Consider the following 21924-nt stretch of genomic DNA (forward strand, 5'->3'; position numbering starts at 1 on the left):
AGGCTTCACCCGTTTGTGCTTCCCTGTGATGAAGTTTGCACCCACAACTGTTAATTGTTGCCGTCCTGTGAAATTCAAAACACAAACCTGGGGAGCTGAAGGGTTTAACAAGCTCCAGTATCCACCCCTTATTGGGGTCTGTTCGCTTTACATAGCAAGAAAAGTCAACGGAATAAAAATCTGTAGAGATTCTCAGTCATCCAGGTCTATTCCCCACTATCCTGTCAGAGCTGAAGAAGCTTCTCGGATGAGAAGTGAAACGTCTTCAAAAGAAAAAAAAATAAGAAAGTCCAGTTGCCTCCTAAAAAAAAAAAAAAGCGTATTTGGGACTTCCACAGAATAAATCTGATTTTTTTTTAATGTGTTTATGTCCAGGGATAATGATAAAAGCCCAGTCAAAGGCAGAGCTCAAATCTCTGCTCCCAAGAGGCTAAGAAAAGTAAATTTCTCCATGTCAGCACTTGGGAACTGCATTGCAAGTATCTTTTGGGGGGCTCCATCGTAACTTCTAACAGTCACTGTCGTAAATCAAGAACTCCCTGCACAGAAATAATATATATATATTTTCCAGACACAGGTTGAATAGTACCACCATACCAGGGGTGAAATCCAATTTTTTTCCCTACCGGTTTTGTGGGCGTGGCTTGGTGGGTGTGGCAGGGGAAGGATATTGCAAAATCTCCATTCCCTCCCCTCGTGGGGGAAGGATATTGCAAAATCTCCATTCCCACCTCACTCTGGGACCAGCCAGAGGTGGTATTTACCGGTTCTCCGAATTACTCAAAATTTCCGCTACCGGTTCTCCAGAACCTGTTAGAACCTGCTGGATTTCACCCCTGCACCATACCCATTCCTATCAAAGCAGGAATGGAAGAGATTGGGATGGAATTAAAAAAAAAAAACCCAACCGAGACATAAATTATTGTGGCCGACCCCTCCAACAGCCGAATCAGAGGAGGAGGAGGAGGAGGTGTGGGAGTCAGGGTCAGCATTGAGGCAACCTGAGAGCTCCGAGGGGGAAGAGGGAATGGAGCTGGCAGAGAGAGAGAGAAAAAGAGGCGGAGCCTGAGCTGTCCGTCAGCCCTCAGATGGAGAGTCAACAGCCTCCAGGTCTGGAGGTGGCTGATGAGGAAGAGGAGGAACAGTTGGGTCCAGTGCCTGACGCGTGGATGCACAAAAGGCAGAGGAGAGGAGAGCAGTGGAAATCTATGGGCCGGTCCTTGGGACAGAAGAGCAACTGCTGCTAACGAAGCTGTATCCTAGCTCTGGGGATAAAAGGCAGGGGGCGGAAATGAATAGATGTGGCAGACAACTACTCGTCTTCCGGCCGGTCGGACTTGTTAGCCTGCGAGAGAAACTTTATGCCAGGGTTGCTGGCGCTCCTAATAAAGGAATCTTTTGAGTTCACATCAGAGGGTTTGTCGTGTTTGGGGAGCTGGGTCATCATAACACAAAGCAAGCCATGTCTTGAAACAATCAGAGAAAGGCACTAGCACACTTTATTGGAGTATGCTACAAAAGTCCAGTGGTGACCTTTATTAAGTACTTTGTAATAACAAGCATACTTGGAAAGTAACAAAAATTATTGTTCTTTGATTCGTCAGAAAGTCAGAGGAGTTCCGGCGGGTTTATTTTACAAGAGGGCAACCGTTTTCTTGAAACAAAAAAACCCCCCAGAGAAATGGAATCGGTACAAACTCAAAACCTACGTACGGATGGACGGGCTACCGTGAGCGGCTGTGTAGAAAGCGTTGGTACCGTAAAGCCGTTAAAAAACATACTCCTATTACATTGAATGAGGTACATACTTAAAAGGGGATGTGCGTGTGTACGTATGCAGGCACACGCATACACACCCACACACCCACAGATCTGCGCACATACACACCTACACACAAATGACAACAGAAAACATCCAACATTGGTTTACAAGAGATTTGTTATTAACACCACCGGGGGTCATAGTGAGGAAGGGATGTGATTGGATGCTACGAAGCTTGCAGGAGATGTGCGTTCCCATTTGGAGACTCAGCTCAAGACTTTGGTGTGGACAACTTTGTGTTACGGGCGGTTATTTGTGTCAAGATCGGAGAATGGACGATCGCGGCTGCTGAAGACTTCATTTATGGAAACGGCGGAGTAAACGCAGGAGAGAAGGAGGCTGGGAAGGAGGCAGCTACACACCGAACAGCCTTTGTAGGGGTAGAAGCAGGCTCGAAGCAAGCAAAATGGAAGTTCGGAACCCAGAATTAAGGAGGTGAGGTTGCGTAGGAAGGGGCCAGCGGCAGAAAGGAAAAATGTTGTGTGGTCATCAGCGAAGTTGGGTCCTCCCAAGGGTGGAACCAACATTATAGATAAAAAAAACCATGGCCCCCATTCTTTTCTTCCTTCCCAACTCAACAAACTAACATCAGCAGCCGTCGCATCTTTGATGCCTCCAGCTGTAAACATCAGCCGCCATAATTGACCCGATGTTCTTTTTTTTCATGCTTCCTTTGAGGTAATGTCTTGGTTTTAAGCATCCTGGACCACTTCTATCAATATCTCTGCCATCGCTTCTTTGTTGGATGGCTACAATGAACCTCTGGTGGTCCTATGCCATCTTAAAATGCTAATTTTCTTTTCTTTTTCTTTTTTTGCAACATACCAAAGGCTAAAACATATTGCGGGATCCTGGCTGGGCTTCACATACTGTCACAACCGGTTCGCCCAGCACTGGAAATGTGAGCGTGAACGCCTCTGCGCCTGTGTGCGACGTCAAACAACACGGCAATTCGCTCACACACGCCGTCCACACATGCGTGCAGCGTCAAAACCACAGCGATATAGGATGGGATTGTGCAGGCCCACCTGCAGGTCGCTACTACCGGTTCGCCTGAATTTGTCCGAACCGGCTGAATCCCATCTCTAATGTATATTCACCTTCATTCGCTAAAAGGTATGATGAACGGTTGTGGGAACTGGGAACGTCTAGCTTAGCAAAGAGAAGGACAAAGGGTGATATGATAGCAATCTTCCAATATTTGAGGGGCCACCACAAAGAAGAGGGGAGGGGGGGTTTCAACCTATTCTCCAAAGCACCAGAAGGCAGGACAAGAAGTAACGGATGGAAACTAATCAAAGGAGACAGCTGACCTAGAACTAAGGAGAAATTTTCTAACAGGGAGAACAACAAATCAACTTGCCTTCAGAAGTTGTGGGTGCCATACTGGTCTACCCATTTGTTTTTGGAGCGTTCCGGTCTACCTATTTGTTTTTGGAGCGCACTGGTCTACCACCACACTGCCTTTTACCGCTGATCAGCTGTAGGGCGGCTCTTTGAAGGGCTGCGGCAAGAGTTTAAACAGTTTTTTGCCGCTCTGTCACCACCGAGAGCATCGGAAACAGCTTTCAGGCAGCTTGGCCTCAATTGCCAATCTACCACCACCGAGCGGTTTACAAGGAGCGGATCGGTTCTAGCCGGTCAGTTGGGAGGCTTCTTGGCTTCTCAATTTAAAGCTACGGTGTCTTGTTTTTTTTTCCCTCTTCTTTGTCAAGTGAGCCCTGATTTTTTCCTTCTAGCCGATGAGCTGGGACTCGGGAGGCAGCGAATAGATTGGGGGTGGGGCCAGGCAGAGATGGTATTTACCGGTTCTCTGAACTACTCAAAATTTCCACTACCGGTTCGCAACAACCGGTAGCACGCCACCACTGGATCAGCAATTCTGTACAGTTGTAGAACTTTGTCCTTTCTGAACTCAAAAGAATTGACTTTGGGGCCTAACATGCCTGAAGTGAGCAGGATTCTACTACTGAAGTCTTCAATAGTTCTAGAACATTCTTAGGACTACCTGATGCATAGCTCTGCGCTTATTACTATCACTTCTAATAAAACTAGAGCTGCTACCATCTTGAAGAATTTCATAAGCCTACAGAAAGTAAAAGAATTAGGATAATATTAGAAAACAACCATCAATCGTGGTTACAACACTGGAGATTAATAAAATACTGCCGGCGAACAAAATGAAGTTATGATTCAAATCCTTCCGTTACGCGGAGGGTGAAACCATACAATTTAAGAAATTAATGATGCTAATGAGTAAACCTGTGCTAATGAGGACTTCTTTCAACCTGTATTAACCTAAGATTATTAGGTTCAATCTGGATTTGGTCATGGAGGAGACCGATTGAAAGGAGTAAATTATACCCCAGTAATTGCCATTGAATACGTATTCAAATCACTACGACTTAATCTCAGTCAAGCAAAATTACAGGTAGTCCTCGGCTTACGAACACAATTGAGCCCAAAAGCTCCGTCCCTACAGGAGATATTTGTGAAGTAAATTTTGCCCCATTTTGCGACCTTTCTCGCTGCAGTCGTTAAACGAATCACTGCCATTGTGATGTTACTCACACAGTTGTTAAGTGAACCTGGCTTCCCCGTTGATTTTGCTTGTCAGAAACTCACAAAAGGGATCCCGGGGATACTGCGACTGCCACAAATACGAGTCCATTACCGAGCATGGCAATTTTGATCGCATGACCGTGGGGGAGTCTGCAACGGTCGTGACTGCGAAAAATGGTCGTAAGTCACTTTTTTCAGTGCCGTTGTAATTTTGAACGGTCACTAAACGAACTGTTGTTAGAGTGGTGTGGTGGCCTAGAGGTGGCGCTCTCGCCTCACAATCAGGAGGCTGTGAGTTCGATCCTAGGTAGAGGCTGATATTTCTCTCTCTGGGCACAATGAGAATATATCAGCTGAACAAAACTCCGCATTGGTGACAGGAAGAGCATCCGGCCATTAAAACACTCTGCTAGCTCCATTCAGTTGCCCAGACTCCACCCCACAAGGGATTATGCGGTCATTAAAGAAAGACTAAATGAACTGCTGCTAAGTCGACGGCTACTTGTGGACTGAAAGTTTCTCCAACCTGCATTGGTGACCAGGGATAGGGAACCAGGATTAAAAGAATTAAAAATTAAATTAAAATATCATTTTAATGTATGCCGATGAAGCGGACATTTAAAGTGACAATAAAGTTATTCTAAATCTAAGTCTAGTCTAGAACAAGGCCAAGCCATGGGAATGGACCATTTCTTTCAGACTTGCCTTTTATCTTCACCATCTTACTGGAAACTTCTACGTTCCTTCGTTTTCTCGGTCTCTACACCGTGAGCCACAGATTGCGCGTGATCGTATATACAGAGCTATTCTTATTTTTCAAAATTAAAGCGTTCCCCAGGCTGTCCCAGAAGAATATAAAACCCACCTATTTTCTGCAGGTTGATTAAAAATATAAAATCCTCTTGTTTACCTGGAGAACCTGTTTCGCTTACGTAAGTTGCAGCTGGCAACAGGTCTTGTCATGCCATTTGTGCTGGAGGATAATCAGCTTCTCTCTGGTGTAAGGATTGAGTTAAACCAGGGGTCAGCAACCTGCGGCTCTGGAGCCGCATGTGCCTCTGGAGCCGCATTTTTCACCCCTCTGCTGTGTCTCCCTGTCACTCAAAATATGCATCACTAGCGCCAATGTGTGACACCTGCCGGCACGTGATTTATTGAGCTTTTCAACCCCCGGTAGGCCAACCATGAATAAATCCAAGAAAAAAGAAAAGTTTCAGAGGAAAAGAGAACATTTCATTTCAACTACATCTGCTATTTTTGTGGCTGCTCAAGAAATAGTCAGGCACGGGAAGGGTTTTTGTGGCTCCTGGTGTTTTCTTTTCTGTGGGAAACGGATCCAAATGGCTCTTTGAGTGTTTATTTATTTATTTGTTTGTTTGTTTTAATTTGTATACCGCCCTTCTCCAACAGGACTCAGGGCGGTGAACAGCCAGAATAAAACAGAACATACAAAATTAAAAAAAAAAACCAATTTAAAAATAATTAAATATTTTTGGCCGCAATTTAAAACAAACCCAATTAAAATCAATTTAAAATTAACCAAAACTATGGGGTCAAGCCAGCCCGGCTAGGTGAAATAAATAAGTTTTTAGGGCCCGACAAAAAGTCTGGAGGTCTGGTATCGTACGTATCTCTGGGGAGAGGTTGTTCCAGAGGGTGGGCGCCGCCACAGAGAAGGCTCTCCCCCTGGGGGTCGCCAGCCGACACTGTTTGGCGGACGGCACTCTGAGGAGGCCCTCTCTGTGCGAGCGTACTGGCCGGTGGGAGGCTATTGGTGGCAGAAGGCGGTCTCGTAAATACCCCGGCCCTAAGCCATGGAGCGCTTTAAAGGTGGCCACCAACACCTTGAAGCGCACCTGGAAGACCACCGGGAGCCAGTGCAGCTCGCGCAGGAGAGGTGTCACATGGGAGCGCCCTGTCGTTCCCATAATCCCCCGCGCGGCCGCATTCTGGACCAGCTGGAGCCTCCGGGTGCACCCCAAGGGGAGCCCCATGTAGAGAGCATTGCAGCAGTCCAGGCGGAAGGTGACGAGTGCCTGAGTGACCGTGCGTAGGGAGTCCCGATCTAGAAAGGTTTAAGGTTGCAGACCCCTGAGTTAAGCCTTGTGCAACCTCAAATAATATATATTGAGGTTAGGGATCGGTAAATGGCCTTCTGTCCTTTCTTTAAACCCGGTTTTTCTGATCCGGCACCACAAGAAAATTTTTTAAAAAAGAGGGTCTGTAGAGATTCTCAGTCATCCAGGTCACACGGTTGACCAAAGGTGCTTTTTCAGGAGGCAATTAGACTCATTTGCTGTTGTTGTTGTTTCTTTCGAAGACGTTTCGCTTCTCCTCCAAGAAGCTTCTTCAGCTCTGACTGGATGGTGGGGGAACGGAAGGATTTATACTCCTTGCAGACAGCTGGTCATTTGCATCCTTTTTAGAGAGTCTTTGAGGCCACTTGGGAGGTTTATCTGTAAATCTCTGGATGACTGAGAATCTCTACCGACTTTTAGCTGTACCATTTGGGATGAACGCCTTCGGAATGGGGTGGGAGTAGGAATGGATTTCCAGAGGGGGGAAAAAATTGCAGACTGCAGGAACCATTTGCACTACTCAGGCAGGGGTGGGTTCTAATTTTTTTTACTACCGGTTCTGTGGGCGTGGCTTATTTTGTGGGTGTGGCTTGGAGGTCATGTGTCTAGGTGGGCGTGGCTAGCTGGTCAGAGTCATTTCTGGAAGGTCCTCGCACTTACGACCAGTCCTCGCGCTTACGACCCGACTCATTTGTTTGCTTTTAACACTGATCAGCTGTAGGGCGGCCCTTTGAAGCCCCGCGGCAAGAGTTTAAACAGGTTTTTTCCCCTCTAGTCATCAGCTGGGACTCAGGAGGCAGCAATAGATTGGGGGTGGGACCAAATAAAAGGTAAGAATAATGTGGGGTGGGGTGGGGGGGAGGGCGGCGGGGGGGGAGAACTGGTTCGGTGACATCATATCGTCACTGCTACCGGCTCGGCCGAACCGGACGAAACCGGGAGGAACCCACCACTGTACTCAGGTGACCCTGAGGACACCGATAAATCTCCAAGCAGCCTCAACGACCCTCTAAAAGGATGCAAATGACCAGCTGTCTGCAAGGAATATCAATCCTTCCGTTCCCCCACCGTCCAGTCAGAGCTGACGAAGCTTCTTGGATGAGAAGCGAAACATCTTCAAAAGAAAAAACAAGAAAGTCCAGTTGCCTCATGAAAAAGCACCTTTGGGATAAAAAAGACGGGACAAAAGGTATTGAAGATACCTGTTCTGAAGGAGAAGAGACCCACCGCGATGGACATTTGCATTGTTCCATTGTTGAATGTTGGGAGATGTTGCTGCTGAGGTCCAGAGCCTAAAGGAACAGCAAATACAGGTAGTCCTCGACTTACAATGATTCGTTGAGTGACCATTCGAAGTTACAACGGCACTGAAAAAAAGGGACTTATGACCGTTTTTCACACTTATGACCGTTGCAGAATCCCCAGGGTTGCGCAACTTACATTCGGACCACTGACTCACATTTATGACGGTTGCAGTGTCACAGTTCTGACAAGCAGACTCCATGGGGGAAGCCGGATTCGTTTCACGACCGTGTTACTCACTTAATAACTGCGGCGATTCACTGAGCAACTGTGGTGATGACGGTTGTAAAACGGGGCCAAACTCACTTAACAGTTGTCTCGCTGAGCAACGGAAATTTCCGGCTCCCTTGTGGTCATACGTTGAGGACTATCTAAATTTATTTGAATGATATTTCACACCCACGGGCAAAAGCAAATGTTACGTTGCGTATGAATCTCTAAAGTCAGAGTTCCTAAATTGGTAGCAAGTAAAGATGGCATTTTCTGCCTCAGCCATAATTCGCACCAGTCATTCTCATCATATCCCATTAACAAAACTGGTCTCAACTTCTGGAAATATAAGATTCCTTTCCTTTCCTTCTTTCTTTTCTTTCTTTCTTTTCCTCCTTTCCGTTCCTTCCTTTCCTTTTCTTCTTTCCTTTCCGCCTTTCCTTTCCTTCCTTCCTTCTTCCCTTCCCTTTCCCTTTCCCTTTTCCCTCTCCTCTCCTCCCCTCTTTATCTCTTTTCCTTTCCCTCTCCTCTTTCTCTCCTCTCCTCCTTCCTCCCCTTCTCCCTTCTCCTCCTCTGCTCTCCTTCCTCCTCCTCTCCTCTCTTCTTTTTTATACCTTTTCCCTTCCCTCTCCTTTCCTTTCTCTCCTCTCCTCCTTCCTCCCCTTTTCCCTTCTCCTCCTCTGCTCTCCTTCCTCGTCCTCTCCTCTCCTCTTCTTTTTTATCTCTTTTCCTTTCCCTCTCCTTTCCTTTCTCTCCTCTCCTTCTTCCTCCCCTTCTCCCTTCTCTGCCTCTGCTCTCCTTCCTCCTCCTCTCCTCTTCTTTTTTATCTCTTTTCCTTTCCCTCTCCTTTCCTTTCTCTCCTCTCCTTCTTCCTCCCCTTCTCCCTTCTCCCTTCTCCTCCCCTGCTCTCCTTCCTCCTCCTCTCCTCTCCTTTTATCTCTTTTCCTTTCCCTCTCCCTTCTTTTCTCTCCTCTCCTCCTTCCTCCCCTTCTCCCTTCTCCTCCTCTGCTCTCCTTCCTCCTCCTCTCCTCTCTTCTTTTTTATCTCTTTTCCTTTCCCTCTCCTCTCCTTTATCTCCTCCTCCTCCTTCCTCCCCTTCTCCCTTCTCCTCCTCTGCTCTCCTTCCTCCTCCTCTCCTCCTCTTTTTTATCTCTTTTCCTTTTCCTCTCCTTTCCTTTCTCTCCTCCTCCTCCTTCCTCCCCTTCTCCCTTCTCCTCCTCTGCTCTCCTTCCTCCTCCTCTCCTCTCTTCTTTTTTGATTTTTTAAAAAATTTGAATCGAGGAGAAACTTCCTAAGAAGTGAGGACAATTAACGAACGGAAGGGCTTGCCTTCAGAAGTTGTGGGCGCTTCATCACTGGGGTTTTTAAAGAAGAGACTGGACAGACACTTGTCTGAAATGGTATAAGGGCCGTGATGGTGAACCTATGGCACGCATGCCAGAGCCCTCTCTGCTGGCACGCGCACCGTCGCCTCAGGTCAGATCTCTGTGGAGTTTCTTTCGTGAGCTTTTGTTTCCCTGCAAACGACGAAACAGAAGCTCCCGAAAGAAAAAGATCTTACCTCTTGCTGCGCTGCCGGTGTTGGGATGCCACACCTCCCTCTGGTCTTCGGGTCTCTGCTGCACAAACCTTTCAGTTTGGGCATGCGTGCGCGCGCAGTTTGGGCACTCAGTGTCTAAAAGGTTCACCATCACTGGTATAGGGTCTCCTGCTTGAGAAGGAGGGTGGACTAGAAGACCTCCAAGATCCCTTCCAGCTCTGAATTTCCTCTCCTTTTCTTTCTTTCCTTTCCTTTCGCTACTTTTCCTTTTGCTCTTTCCTTTCCCTCTCCTCTCCTCCTTCCTCCTCCTTTCCTCTCCTCTCCCCCTCCCTCCTCCTCTTCCTCTCTCCTCTCCCTTGCTAAGAACGCAGCTAACGGGTGAGGAACAGGCAAAGACGCAAGACAGGACATTTAAATGGCTATTCCAGCTCCCACCATTGACAAAATGGCGGAAGAAGATGAGTTAGCGCTCCTTCCACTGATTTTCCCCAAGAAAGACCCCCTCCCGTTTCTCCAAACCCGCCCCCCCCATCCGTAACTCCACCCCAGTGCAATTTCACCCTGGAAACCATCATCTCAGCGATATGAAGAACTGCATCAGACACCTCCTCTCCGTTGTAGGTGTCCTACCCCCCCCCTTCAACTCAAGAAAGAACAAGGAGTGAACAATGGAGGCCGGAATGATGGAGCGTGTGCAAATGGCGGATGAAAGAAAAATAACCACAATTTTATGGCCATCACGAAACGAAAGGCGTCTGTTTTGGGCGTGGTAAAACAGCGGCAAGCGATATCCCGATTTTCTTCCAGGTGTTCAGCGGAGGAATTCTCTTCCATTAACTTCCCGCTTCTTGCAGTGTTTTTTTTTTTTTCCTTTCCCTTTCCCTTCGGAGCATTTCTTTTAAAAAGTGTGCAAATTTCTTTGACGCATGGATGTTTGCAACTTTCCCGTGCGACCTCCCGTTTCCCCCTTTGAAATGTGTTCCCCTGGTGTGACGTCTCATGCACGCCTCCTGAATGTTGTCGAGAGAGCCGCGGTTTCTAATCGGCGGATGGCCAAATTCATGTTCTGAATCTTCTCGCCGGAGAATTCTCTCACGTCTGGCTGAGCTATGTTTAAGAAGGCAGCTTTTTCACTCGTTCACTCGCTCATTCATTCGCTCATTCATTCATTCACTCATTCATGTTCTCTTCATCCCAGGATTCTTTCTTTCTTTCTTTCTCAGGCTTCTCCTCCATTAATGTTGATGTACAAAAGCTGTTAACTGTTTGTGCTCATTCTAGTGAAGATTCACTCAACAAAACTGCAAAGCAAAAAACAGACGGAGAGAAAACAGGGTTAGCACTCAAGAAACTCAAGTCTGCATTTTGAGGTCAAACATCAAGGGTGAAATGATAACAGATAACAGATTAACAGAGTTGGAAGGGATCTTATAGGACCGTGATGGCGAACCTATGGCACGGGTGCCACAGGTGGCACGTGGAGCCATATCGGTGGGCACACGAGCTCAGCTCCAGCACGCATGCGTGCGCTGGCCAGTTTGATTTTCGGGCCTTCTGGGCCCACCAGAAGTCAGGAAACACGCTGTTTCCAGCCTCCAGAGGGCGTCTAGGAAGGGTGGGGAAGGCTGTTTTTGCCCTCCCCAGGCTCCTAGAAAGGCTCTGGAGCCTTGGGAGAGTGAAAAATGGGCCTACTGAGCCCATTGTGCCATCATGTGCCAAAATCAGGGGGAGCATGAGGGGGGATGGGGCGCATAGAATTATGGATGTGGGCACACGTCCGTCCCCCCTGCCGCTTTTGGCACGCGATGGCAAAAAGGTTAGCCATCACTGTTATAGGACATGTAGTCCAACCCCCCGTTCAAGCAGGAGACCCTATACCAGTGATGACTAACCTTTTCGCCGTCGTGTGCCAAAAGTGGGGGGAGCACGGAGCCCACACCCATAATTCAATGCGCCCTCCGCGCATGCGTGTGTGACCCCCCCCGTGCTTCCCCTGCTTTTAGCATGCGATGGCCCGGTGGGCCCGGTAGGTCTGTTTTTTTCGCCCTCCCCAGGCTCCAGAGGCTTTCTTGGAGCCTGGGGAGGGCGAAAACAGCCTTCCCCACCCCCCAGGAGGCCCTCCAGAGGTCGAAAACAGCCCATTTGCTGATTTCCGGTGGGATCAGAAGGCCCGTTTTTTGCTCTCCCCAGGCTCCAGAAGCTTTCTAGGAGCCTGGGGAGGGCGAAAATGTTTCCCCCCCCGAGGGCCTCCAGAGGCCGGAAACAGCCCATTTGCTGACTTCCGGTGGGCCTGGAAGGCCTGAAAATCAGCTGGCTGGCGTGCGCCGGACCTGAGCTAGGGCAACGCTCGTGTGCCCACCGATATGATTCCGCGTGCCACAGGTGGCACACGTGCCATAGGTTCGCCATCACGGCCCTCTACCATTTCTGACAAATGGCAGTCCAATCTTTTCTTGAAAGTCTCAAGTGATGAAGCTCCCACAACTTCCGAAGGCAACTTCTGTTCCATGGATTGATTGTTCTCACTGTCAGAAAGTTCCTTCTCATTTCTAGGTTGAATCTCTCCTTGTTCAGTTTCCATCAGGCCAGTTCACCCGAACTGGTAGTAAAAATGCTACTGATTCTCCCGAACCGGTAGTAAAAAAATGCTTTAAAAAGTAAAAAAAAAAAAAAAAAACTTCCGAGAATCGCGTGTCACAGCTGATCATCGGAACTTTTTTTTTTCTTTTTTAAAGCATTTTTTTTTTACTACCAGTTCGGGCGAATAGGTAGTAAAAAAAAAAATGCTTTAAAAAAGTTTAAAAAATAAATACATTTTAAAAAGTAAAAAAAAAAAGTTTCGGACGATCAGCTGGGACAATCAGCTGTGCCATGCGATCGTTGGAACTTTTCTTTAACTTTTTAAAGCATTTTTTTTTTTTTACTACCTATTACCCGAACTGGTATTTTTGTGTAAAGTGAGATCATTTGTTTTTAAGCTTTCTGTGACTCTGTGAGGTTCCTGCTTGTTGCAGGGGCTATTTTGTATGAAGTCCAGCTGCTTTTGCATTGTGTGTGAGTCAGTTGTGTAACTTTTGTGTTATTTTTGTGTAAAGTGTGATAGCTGGTTTTCCTAGTCACATGCCCACCAAGCCACGCCCACCCAGTCACATGCCCACCCAGTCACATGCCCACCAAGCCACGCCCACCAAGCCACGCCCACAGAACTGGTAGGGAAAATTTTTGAATTTCACCACTGTCAAGCATGTTTCTGGAACATAATGCAAATTCTCTTTCGGCTTTAGGTAATACATTGGATAAATGGAGATTTTCCTGTATTTTTAGAACTGTTTTCTTTTCTTCTTTGCATTTTATATAATAAAATAAAAATGATAAATGGAGGAGGGGAGAACTGATTTCTTCCTCTCTTCCATCCGTCCTGCTCCAAAGAAGAAAGGAGAATTAAAAGGTAGTCCTGGACTTACGACTGCAATCGAGCCCCAAATTTCTGTGGCTAAGCGAGACACATGTTAAGTGAGTTTTGCTCCATTTTACAACCTTTCTCATCACATTTGTTAAGCGAATCACTGCAGTTCTTAAATGAGGAGCATGGTCGTTAAATGAATTTGGTCTTCCCTGTTGATTTTGCTCGTCAGAAGGTCACAAAAGGGGATCACGTGACCACCACCCCCGGGGGACACTGCAACCGTCATTAATGTGAGTCAGTTGTCAAGCCTCTGAAATGTAAATCACGTGACCCTGGGGAATGCGGCCACGGTCGTAAGTGTGAAAAATGGTCAGAGGTCATTTTTTGAACTTTGAACGGTCACTAAATGACAAGCAAAGTCAATGGGGCAGCCAGATTCACTTAACAACTGTTCTGCCCCAGCTGCGGACCCCAAAGAATGCAGCACACACAAAGTCAGCACAAACCTTAGTTTACTAAATTAAATCAGTCTTTTTCAAACAAAGGCTGTTAATTAACTTTCTTAACAGCCTACAAGAATCCAAAGAATAAACAATCGTAATCTTACTAGGGTTGGCAGAAAGCCCAGAAGCAATTTGCAGGAAGCTGATAAGATAAGCAAGACAAGACACGAAGGTATGTGAATGAAGTTGTTCCCTGTAAATTGCTTCAGTCGGCGTTCCTCCTTAAATAGGCTAAGGGAGTGGCCAATTAGCCCCAAGCCTTACTCTCGAGGAGACCTCCTCCTGAGGAGCCACTCCTGCCTTTTGGCAGCTCTGCGTGCCCGTGCATCGAGAAGAGGCTCCTCCTCTTTGTCCTCTTCACTTAAAGGAGCTTCTGGAGGTTTTGAAGGCCCTGGCTGAATCCCTGCCTCTGGCACCACATCTTCTCCAGCCTCCTCATTGTCTGACTTGTGTGCCAGCTGCACAGGCTGCTGGTGCAGCACCACACCAGCCTCCTCGCTGTCGGAATCAGCTACTAGCTGCACAGGCCGCTGACGGGCCCCAACAACAACCGTGTTGCTAACTTAACCACATTCACTTCGCAGCTCTGGCAAGAAAGCTCATAAAATGGGGGGCAAAGCTCACTTAACAAATGTCTCACTTAGCAGCAGAAATTTTGAGCTCCGTCATGGTTGTAAGTGGAGGACTTTCTGCAGTAACCAGGGGGGGGGGAATGTTCCTGATTTTCCTCCTTGACCAGTACCGCCTTCTATTTTTACAACGGCAAAAGATTACATTAGCATTTATTTGCTAAAAATAAGCATCATTCATATGTAGTTCATTACAGAGCGCACGGCATTAAAATCTTAATTTGCTGCTCCCAGTTAAGAAGAAGGTGTTTTAAAAGGCAAATTGTTTTATGCAAAGAATTCACTTGCCGTAGTCACCCCGCAATGTTGCAGTTGCTACATCAACCGCACCGTGTTTTCAAGGGCGTTATTAAGATTTTTCAGTGAACCGGGAAATCAATCAAACAGAATAGAGCTGGAAGGAACCTTGGAGATCGTCTAGTCCAACCCACTTCTCAATCAGGAGACCCTATACCTGGGATGGCGAACCTATGGCACGTGTGCCACAGGTGGCATGCGTAGCCATATCAGTGGGCACGTGAGCTCAGCTCCAGCGTGCTTTTCAGGTCTTCCGGTCCCACCGGAAGTTGGCAAATGGGCCGTTTCTGGCCTCTGGAGGGCCTCTTGGGTGGGGGGAAGGCTGTTTTCACCCTCCCCAGACTCCTAGAGAGGCTCTGGAGTCAGGTGAGAGAGAAAAACGGGCCTACCAGGCCATCGCGTGATAGGAGTGCGGCGGAGTGGAGTGGGTTGCATGGGCATACGCGGGGGTGGGGCACATAGAATTATGGGTGTGGGCATGTGCGCACATGACCCCGCCCTCCTGGCACATGATGGCAAAAATGTTAGCCATCACTGCCTTATACCATTCTGGACAAGTGGTGTCCAGTCTCTTTTTAAAAACCTCCAGTGATGAACAGAGGTGGGATTCACATACTGTCAAACAACACAGCAATTCGCTCGCTCGCGCGCGCCATCCATCCATGCATGTGGCATCAAAAACACAGCGATATAGGACGGGATTGCGCCCTGGCGGGTCTACCCGCAGGTCACCACTACCGGTTCGCCTGAACTGGCCCGAACCGGCTGAATACCACCTCTGGTGATGAAGCACCTACAACTTCTGGTGGCAAGCAGTTCCACTGGTTAATTGTCCTCACGGTTAGGAATTTTCTCCTTAATTCCAGGTTGCTTCTCTCCTTGATTAGTTTCCATCCAATGTTTCTCCCCTTGCCTTCTGGTGCTTTGGAAAATAAGTTGGCCCCCTCCTCTTTGTGGCAACCTCTCAAATATTGGAAGACTGCTATCATGTCACCCCTAGTCCTTCTTTTCTCTAGATTGACCAGACCCAATTCTCGCAACCGTTCTTCGTATGTTTTTGTCTCCAGGATCTTAAACGTCTCTTCTTTGCACTTTTTCCAAAGTCTCAACAGCTTTTTTTGTAATGCAGTGACCAAAACTGCATGCAGGATTCCAAGTATGGCCTTACGAAGGATTTACAAAGCGGTACTGATACTTCTTGATGAATGTATCTTTTATTTTATGTACACTGAGAGCGTATGCACCAAGACAAATTCCTTGGGTGTCCAATCACACTAGGCCAATAAAAATTCTATTCTATTCTATTCTATTCTATTCTATTCTATTCTATTCTATTCTATTCTATTCTATTCTATTCTATTCTCGTGATTTTGATTCTGTGCCTCTGTTAATACAACCAAGGCTTGTATAATGTGACTTCCTATTTTACTTTGGTATTTTTGTATTTTATTCTATAAATTAATAAAATGTTTAAAATAAGATCTCAACCGTAGATGGCAAACGAAGGCTGCAGTATCGCTCGCTGCCACCAGATGGCACCTTTCTCCAAATGTTTACTGAGAAGTCAAAGAATGAATTTTCAGCCACTCGGCTGTATATTTTTTTATAATTTAACATTTCCGCATCTTCTCCGGCGCAACATTCAATAGCGCTTACAGATACTGTCTGTTGAAAGAAGCGTGCAATTATGCAGAGGCTCTTCGATTTTAGGCAATCGCGCTTTCCAGCCGATGGCTGCCACTTCTATATTTAATTCATGTTTTCCACAGATCGGAAACGCAGCTTTGATGGATTAAATTTTACCCAGCCTACGGAAAAATGATTTTGATGAATTATAAGGAACGTGCTTAGGCTGGACTTTTGATTTTCCCAAAGTAAATTGAGTATCGGCTATTGGCTTCTGCACAAAAGCTTCATTTCCTGGAGAGGCCAGTTTGAGAATAGTGGGGTGTTAGAAAGTTTTCAGTTCATCCCTGGTGATCAATTTCCCCCTCCCACCCCCATATCACTTCTGCAGGCCTTTTGGCATTGGGGAGAAATCAAGCAACCTTCTGAAGGGGTATCTATGGGAAACGGGTTTAAAAAATCAATATAGCAGTGTCAGATGCTCATTTTTGCTTTATTTGAAGCTCGCTAGCAACTGCCATAATAACCAAGGGGTAGGGAGCATTGGGGAAGGGAAGAGTAGAGTAGAGTAGAATAAAGTAGAGTAGAATAGAGTTAGAGTTAGAGTAGAGTAGAGTAGAGTAGAATAAAGTAGAGTAGAGTACAATAGAATGGAGTAGAGTAGAATAGAATAGAGTAGAATAGAGTTAGAGTAGAGTAGAATAGAGGAGAGTAGAACAGAGTAGAATAAAGTAGAATAGAGTAGAGTAGAATAGAGTAGAATAAAGTAGAATAGAATAAAGTAGAATAGAATAAAGTAGAATAGAATAGAGTTAGAGTAGAATAGAGTAGAATAAAGTAGAGTAGAATAGAGTAGAATAAAGTAGAGTAGAGTAGAATAGAATAGAGTAGAGTAGAATAGAGGTAGTGTAGAGTAGAATAGAGTAGAGTAGAGTAGAGTAGAGTGGAGTAGAATAGAATAGAATAGAATAGAATAGAATAGAATAGAGTAGAATAAAGTAGAGTACAATAAAATAGACTAGACGAGACGAGACGAGAATAGAATAGAATAGAGTAGAATAGAATAGAGTTAGAGTAGAGTAGAATAGAATAGAGTGGAATAGAGTAGAGTAGAGTAGAATAAAATAGAGTAGAACTGAGTAGAATAGAGTAGAGTAGAGTAGAGTAGAGTAGAGTAGAGTAGAGTAGAGTAGAATAAAGTAGAGTAAATAGAATAGAATAGAGTAGAGTAGAGTAGAATAAAGAAGAGTAGAGTAGAATAGAATAGAATAGAATAACAGAGTTGAAAGGGGCCTCGGAGGTCTTCTAGTCCAACCTCCCTGTTCAAGCAGGAAACCCTACATTATTCCAGACAAAATGGTTGTTCCATCTTGTCTTGAGAACTTCCAGTGATGGAGGAACTGTGGGCTCAATTGTGGTTGTAAGTCAAGGACTTCCCTGTGCAATCCATTCTCAGGTTTATTGTTATCCTAAAATGTGAATTTCCTACAGCTTGCTTATTCTGGGTTTTTTTTTTTTATTCTTTCCATCCCCCAGTTCGGCTCTCACTAGCTGCTGTTTATCCGTTAACTGGCCCCCAGTGGTTTTGACAGAGACGAGCAGCACGATAAATTCAATAAACGAATTTTGTCTGGGAGTTACTTTTAAACAGCAAAATGCAAGGTGTTGCAGAAGCACGCAAGGATTTCAGCCTAAACAAGATAGAACAACCAGTTTACAACTCCCAGTAAAGTAAGTAATGTCCTTTTGAAATTGCAGACACAACCCCGTCCAAAACGCATGTCGTTTGTTAATCTCCCTTAAACAGTGTTTAATATTAATAACGTCCTGCACTGTAAGTCAATGAAAGTTAGAACGCCGGTCGCAGGAAAGACGGAAGGAGCTTCAGCGAGTTTCTTTTTACAGCACTGAATCCATTTTAAATCATTTAAAGAAAGAAAGACGTTTGCAGAATTCCTCACCTTTTCCTCCGAATTGCAAAACAGATGCATAAATACATATATTACGTTCACTTGTTCAGAAGGGGGAGGAAAGGAAAAAAAAAAAAAGAGAGAGAGAGAGAGACGTTTATGTAACTTAAGCCAGACGGACAGGAATTTAAAAAAAGCAAATTAATCATAATTAGGATCACAAACGAAGCATTAAGAGTCAACCCAATCCTCTTAATTGCTTAGTAAGAATTCTGGAATTGCTTGCTTTAATCTTAAAAAAAACAACAACCAAAAAACAAAACAAAAACACCCAAGATAAGATCAAAGGCCCAGAGAACAGACAGAAAGGCTCCAAGAGCATAAACCACTAAACTTCCCAAGAAACAAACCGAGGTTACAACTAACCAAGGTTTGACGGGTTGTGTGCATGCAGCTTTGGGCTTCAATTAAACCGATCAAGCGTTGTTTTGAGAACCCAGACAAGGCAGTTAAATAAATAACTTGAAACGTCCCCGGGAAACAAAAGCAAAAAATAAAATAAAATTAGAGAACATGTTTACATAGATAGATCTGGCTGTAAACAGATCTGTATTTTCATTTTTCAAACTTGGAAACATGCTGGCTGGGGGGGAGGGGGGGAAACCCTGGGAGATGACGGTCATACTTAGGAGTGAGATTCGCAGGGGTTCGGGAGAACCTCTAGCTAAGATTCTGTGCAGTTCGGAGAACCCCCGAACCCCACTCCTGGCTGGAAACAACCAAGCTCAGAGACTACCAAAGACACCACAGACCTCGATCACCTCCTCCTCCTCCTCTTCTTCTTCCTCTTCTCCTTCTTCCTCTTCTTCTTCTTCTTCCTCCCCCTCCTTCTCCTCCTCCTCTTCTTCTTCCTCTTCTCCTTCTTCCTCTTCTCCTTCTTCCTCTTCTTCTTCCTCCTCCTCCTCCTCCTCTTCTCCTTCCTCCTCCTCCTCCTCCTCCCCCTCCTTCTCCTCCTCCTCCTCTTCTTCCTCTTCCCTTTCTTCCTCTTCTCCTTCTTCCTCTTCTTCTTCCTCCTCCTCCTCTTCTCCTTCCTCCTCCTCCTCCTCCTCCTCCTCCTCCTCCTCCTCCTCTTCTCCTTCTCCTTCTCCTTCTCCTTCTCCTTCTCCTTCTCCTTCTCCTTCTCCTTCTCCCTCTTCCTCTCCCTCTTCCTCTTCTTCTTCTTCTTCCTCTTCTCCTCCTTCTTCTCCTTCTCCTTCTTCTTCTTCTTCTTCCTCTTCTTCTTCTTCTTCTTCCTCCTCCTCCTCCTCCTCCTCCCCTCCTCCTCCTCTCCACAAACCCTACTCTCTTCTAGCCCTGATGATAATACCTAGTTTGGTAACGAAACGTCTGCAAGAAAACAACCAAGCTCAGAAACCACCAAGGACCCCCTCATTTTATTGCTCCTTTCATAGCAAGACGCTCTGGTGTCTTCTATGGTCTCCACTTAGACACAGTTGAAATGGCGCCGATTCCCCTCAGGGTCTCGGATCTGGAATCTAAACATTTCATTTAATAAACGAGTTTCTAAGTTTGATCCTGGACCTGTTGTCTGGCTTTTAAATGCCCAAACCCTGACTGTTATTTTCACACCTCTGTCTTGATTGTTACCTCAGAGTTGTTGTTGTTTTTTAAAAAAATCTCTTGTGTCCTAGTTCACACAAGCCTATTTTTGTCCCATCCTTGAAGATGTTAGCGCCATTTTCTTCTTCTTCTCATTTCTTTCCATTGGACCAATGACTCATCCCGGCTGATATCTGACATTCTCAGTTGTTCTCTCTGCATATTTTAGAAATTCTCTCTCTTTCTCTCTCTCTCTTTTTTTTTTGGCCATGTTTTAAACTTTCTCTGCTATTCCTGCAGAATCTAGAGAATTCTAGATCTCAACAGAATTTACCGGTCGTTCCTCGACTTACAACAATTCGCTCAGTGGCGGTTCGAAGTTACATCGGCACTGACAAAAGAGATTTATGGCCGTTTTTCACACACTTAACGACCGTTGCAGCCTCCCAGAGGTCACGTGATTGACATGCGTGTTGGAAGCCAGCTGGGAAGGCTGCAAATGGTGACCACATGTCCCCCCCCGGGGGCCCTACAACTGTTGTCGTTACACAAAGGTCGCAAGCGTGGGTCCAAATTTGGATCACGTGATTCTGGTCATAAGGGTGAGGACCAGACGTAAGTCTCCCTCCCCCTTTTTTTTTTAGTCTGTTGTAACTTCAGACGGTTGCTAAACAAATGACCGTTTATATCTTCAATGTTTTTAGTCACTTTGGCTGCATTCTTCAGCAGTAAGTCGTAAGGCCCATTTTTTTTCTAATGTGGTCGTAACTTTGAATGGTCACTAAACAAACAGTTGTAAGTCAAGGACTGCTGTGTTTCCCTGAAAACAAGACCCTATCTTATATATTTTTTGCCACCAAAAAAGGTACCAGGTCTTATTTTTGGGGTGGGGGGAATGTCGTCCACTGATTCACCTCACTTGCATGCATCGCCCCTGGCCTCCTTTTCACTGTCAGAGGCCTTCAGGAACTTCTTCGGCTTCGGAGAGTTGCAACTAGGCCTCGCACACCTCGGCCCATTTCTTTTGCAGCCGGCAAGGGTTTCCTGAAGACCTACAGAGATCTCTGTTATTGGCTAGAGCAGAGGTCACCGATCGGTGGTCCGTGAACCACCGGTGGTCCACGAAAAAATTTTGGTGGGCCTCAAATTATGGTCCCTCGGCCAGATACATACAATGAACGTTTGTGTTGCTGCAGAGAGTCTCCCCCTTTGGGGACCTTTTTGTATGGGTTGGAGGGGGGCAGAAATTCTAACTCGGGGTCTGCTTCAGCCTCCTGGTGTGGGACTTTGGGTGAAGGCTGGAGGGAAGTGCCACTGGTGGCAAAGAGACGGAGGGCCTCGTTCCAGTGGGACTGCATCATGGCCTGGAACTGGCTGACCATCTCATCCCACTGAGTCTCCAGGTGCCGGTACCTGGCCTTGCACTCCCACAGGTCTTCCCTCTGCTTGGAAAGCCTATGCTCCTAGTCCTCAGTGAGGTGCCTCTGCTGAGCCTCCTTCTCGGTCAGATCCAATTTGAACTGAGCTGTTTTGCCAACTCTTTCTCGTGGTGGCTGCTTAGCTCCAACAACTGCTTCCTGTTGGGTCATTAAGGAGCCCGGGCAGGCAGGTGAGGAGTAGCTGGGAGGGGAGGAGTGAGTAGAGGCCAGCAAGGCGCCCCTCAATATGAGTGACATCGAGTTTACCACGCCCACCCAGTCACATGACCACTTAGCCATGCCTACCCAGCCAGTCATTAGGCAGATCATATTAGTGGTCCGCGGGATTTAAAATTATGAATTTAGTGGTCCGTGAGGTCCAAAAGGTTGGTGACCCCTGGACTAGAGAGACCTTCAGGAAGGCCGAGTTGTGCGAGGCCTGGCTGCAACTATTCGAAGGTAAGTAGTAGGGCAAGTCCACTTCCCACATCCCCACTCTAGCTTAATTTTTACCTGTGCACCCTGGAGTGGGCGGAGTCTTAATTAGGGCTTATTTTGAGAGTAGAGCTTATATTGGGCGCACGTGTAAAAATCAAGCTAGGACTTACTTTCTGAGTAGGTCGTATTTTTGGGGAAACACGTTACCTACAACAGCACAGATGAATGGAGCCCAATTGAGGCCAGAATCATCCTTATCCTAAAAAAAAAGAGGGTCACAGTTAATAAAACAGCTAGGATTCCTCTGAAACAGAAAGAAGTCTAGTTTAAGCTTACTTTGATAAATTATTAAAATCTGTCGGAAATAATGATATGCCCTTTTAGTGCTCGAACCTGGATTACAACACTATTAACCTAGGTCAGAATCAAATCTGACCTAGATTACATTATGCAGGCAGTCCTCGACTTACAACAGTACGCCCAGTGACAATTCGAAGTTAAAACGGCACTGAGAAAAGTGACTTATGGCCATTTTTCACACTTACGACTGTTGCAGCATCCTTAGGGTCAACGTGACTTACATT

General features: G+C 46.1%; 1 protein-coding gene across 1 annotated transcript in view; it reads right to left on the bottom strand.

The window, feature by feature from the left end:
* Nucleotides 1-10744: 10744 nt before the first annotated feature.
* LHFPL3 (LHFPL tetraspan subfamily member 3) overlaps nucleotides 10745-21924 on the bottom strand; it is a 215394-nt gene continuing 204214 nt past the window's right edge. Inside the window, exon 4 of the mRNA XM_070947404.1 lies at nucleotides 10745-10815. The gene's annotated coding sequence lies outside the window, so the exon portion shown is untranslated. The remainder of the gene's footprint in view (nucleotides 10816-21924) is intronic.

Source organism: Pituophis catenifer, unplaced genomic scaffold (assembly GCF_029215685.1).
Source record: "Pituophis catenifer annectens isolate HBS135680 unplaced genomic scaffold, rPitCat1.0.hap2 SCAF_7, whole genome shotgun sequence".
Classification (NCBI taxonomy): Eukaryota; Metazoa; Chordata; class Lepidosauria; order Squamata; family Colubridae; genus Pituophis; species Pituophis catenifer.